This window comes from Cucumis melo, unplaced genomic scaffold, assembly GCF_025177605.1.
Source record: "Cucumis melo cultivar AY unplaced genomic scaffold, USDA_Cmelo_AY_1.0 utg000498l, whole genome shotgun sequence".
NCBI classification, from domain to species: Eukaryota; Viridiplantae; Streptophyta; class Magnoliopsida; order Cucurbitales; family Cucurbitaceae; genus Cucumis; species Cucumis melo.
The window spans coordinates 16,346-20,000 of record NW_026124030.1 but is presented as its reverse complement, the minus strand read 5'-3'; positions in this window follow the sequence as shown (position 1 = coordinate 20,000).

Below are 3,655 nucleotides of genomic sequence, written 5' to 3'. Positions count from 1 at the left end.
AAGTAGAAAGTTGTTGAAAAGCACCTTAGAAGAAAGACGTATAGAAATAGGAGAACTCTGGGATAGCATTCGATTTGCTCAAGTAATAAGAGGTTCTTTGTTAATAACTCAATCAATTATTAGAAAATATATTGTCTTACCCTCATTGATAATAGCTAAAAACCTTACCCGTATGCTATTATTTGCAGTTCCTGACTGGTATGAGGATTTTCAAAATTGGAATAAAGAAATTCATATAAAGTGCACATATAATGGTATTCCATTATCAGAAAACGAATTTCCAAAAAATTGGTTAACAGACGGTATTCAAATAAAGATCTTATTTCCTTTTCGTCTGAAACCGTGGCCCAAATCTAGGTTAGAATCCCCTGATTCAATAAAAAAGAAAAGGGATTTTTCTTTTTTAACAATTTTGGGAATGGAAACTGACCTTCCTTTTGGTACTGGCACAAGAAACCTTTCGTTTTTTGAACCCGAGTTAATAACCGAAAGAGCAAAAAATTTAAAAAACTGGACAAAGATGTGTATTGGAAGACTTTTAAGAACAAAGTTGTTTATAAAAATTTTCAAAGAAATTATAAATTTTTCAAAAGAAAAAAAAAAAGAGGTCACCGAAAACATTTTATTTATAAAGATAAAAGAAGGAATAAAAGCACTTTTACAAAGAACCCCAATTCCATTATTTCAATTGAAAGAAATATACAAGTTGAATCAAGCTAAAAACGAAAAAAATTCGATAATAAGTAATCGAATGATCCAAGACTCGTCCATTGTAATTAGTTCTATGGATTGGACAAATTTTTCATTGAGAGAAAAAAAAATGAAAGATTTGACTGATAGAACAAACACCATACTAAAAAAAATTGAAAAAATTAGAAAAGACACGAAACAAGAGTTGCTAAATACAGAAATTAGTCCTAACAAAATAAGTTATGATGATAAAATATTTGAATCTCAGAAAAATATTTTAAAGATATTAAAAAAAAGAAATGTACGATTAATTCGTAAATCGCATCATTTTCTAAATTTTTTTGTTGAAAAATATCTATGTATATGTTTTCAACGTATGATTAATATGCCGAGGAATGGCCAACTTTTTATTGAATCAATAAAAAAAAAATTTACTAAATCCATTTTCAATAATGAATCAAATCAAGAAAGAATTGATAAAACAAATCAAAGTATAATTGACTTTATTTCAACTATCAAAAAGTCACTTTCCAATATTACTAATAAGAATGGAAAGATCTTTTTGGACTTATCATACTTGTCGCAAGCATATTTATTTTACAAATTATCACAAACACAAATTATTAATTTATCTAAGTTAAGACCTGTCTTTCAATATCACGGAACATCTCGTTTTCTTAAGAATGAAATAGAGGATTATTTTGTTGAAGTTGTTGGAGCACACGAAATATTACATTCCGACCTAAAACAAAATAATCTTGAAAATTCTGGAATGAGAAATCAATGGAAAAACTGGTTAAGGGGTCATTATAACTTGGATTTATATCCGATTAGATGGTCAAAATTACTCCCCCAAAAATGGCGAAATAGAGTTAAGCAAGATCGTAAAAATAAAGATTTTAACCAATGTTTTTCAGATGAAAAAAACCGATTAATTGCTTACAAAAAACAAAATCATTTTGAAATAGACGACTCATTACCGAATAAAAAAGATAAGAAAATAAAAAAATATATATATGATTGTTTATCATATAAATCTATTAATTATGAAGATAATAAAGATTCATATATTGTTGAATTACCAGTAGAAGTAAAAAATAATCAAGAAAGTTCTTATAAGTACAACACGGATAAATGTAAATTTATTGATATACTGACTGATATCCTTATCAATAATTATCTACGAGAAGATGATATTATAGATCTGGAAAAAACTATGGATAGAAAATATTTTGATTGGAGAATGCTGCATTTTTCTATTAAAAATAAGGTCGATATTCGATCCTGGATCCATATTGAGGCTGACACGAACAGTAAAAAAAATACTAAAACTGGGGTTAATCATTTTCAACTAATTAAAAAAATAAATAAGAAACATTTGTTTTATCTGACAATTAATCAAGATAAAAAAAGCAACCGATCCAACAAAAAAAAACAAACTTTTTTTGATTGGATGAGAATGAATGAAGAAATACTAAGTGGTTCCAGATCGAATTTGAAACGTGGGTGGGTCTTTCCAGAATTTTTGATACTTTATAATGCATATAAGATTAATCCATGGCTGATACCAATCAAATCACTTCTTTTTAATTTGAATGGAAATGAAAAAAAATTGAATGGAAATGAAATTTTTAGTAAAAAAAAAAAACTCATTGAAAAGAAAAAAGGATCTCTTTTTCTATCAGCGAAGGAAAAAACTTTTGAATTAGAAAATGGAAATAAAGCAGAAAAGGAATCTGTGGCCAAAGAGGATCTTGACTCAGTTCACTCAAACCACAAAAAAAATCTTCAAGAAGATTCTGCGGTAGCAGATAGGAGAAAACGTATAAATCAAAACCAATACGCGAAAAAGATGAGCAAGGAGTTTGAGTTGTTACTAAAAAAATATTTTCGTGTTCAATGCAGATGGGATGGTTCGGCATACGTAAATAAAAAAATTTTCAATAACATCAAAATATGTTGTCTCCTGGTTAGACTGCTAGATCCCAAACAAATTTATATATCCTCTATTCAAAATGGCAACCTGAGTCTGGATATTCTGCTATCTTCGAAGGGCTTGATTCTTTCAGAATTAATTAGAACTGGAATACTTATTATAGAACCCATTCGTCTGTCTGTAAAAAATGATGGAAAATTTATTATGTCTCAAACCATAGGTATTTCATTAGTTCATAAGAATAAGTACCAATTTAATCAAAAATATCAAGAAAAAGGCTATCCTTATAAGAGGAGTTTTGCTGAATCCATTGCAATACCTCAAAAAATGACTGAAAATAGAACCAGCAATTATTATGATTTGCTTGTTCCGGAAAATATCTTATCCCCTAGAGGTCGTAGAGAGTTTAGAATTCTAATTTGTTTCAATTCTGGGAATAAAAATGATATCCAGAGAAATACAGCATTTTACAATGGAAATAAGGTGAAAACAGATGATCAAGTTTTAGATAAAACAAGCAAACATCTTGATAGATATCAAAATCAACTAAAAAAATTAAAGTTCTTTCTTTGGCCCAATTATCGATTAGAAGATTTAGCTTGTATGAATCGGTATTGGTTTGATACCAATAATAGCAGTCGTTTTAGTATGCTAAGGATCCATATGTATCCACAATTGCAAATTAGTTAATGCTACATTTTTCCTATATTGCCCGTACCTTATATGGTATATGAAGACAAAGAAATACACATATGGCACTCTCTTAGATTCTGATAGATGATATTAATTGAATTTAATGACGTATCTATTAGATTTAGAAATGAATCAAGAAAATATTCTTATTTCATTTTAAATTGAAAATTGCAGTCTAAATATTTTTTGTGCATGCAAAAATATACCAGACTTTTGTATACCTATCTGAAATTTTCAAAAAAGGGATTGCTAGATTTTATTAAAAAAAAAAAGAATAGAAATTCTTAATCAAAGTAAGATTATTGTGTATATCAAATTAAAACGAGTAACATTATT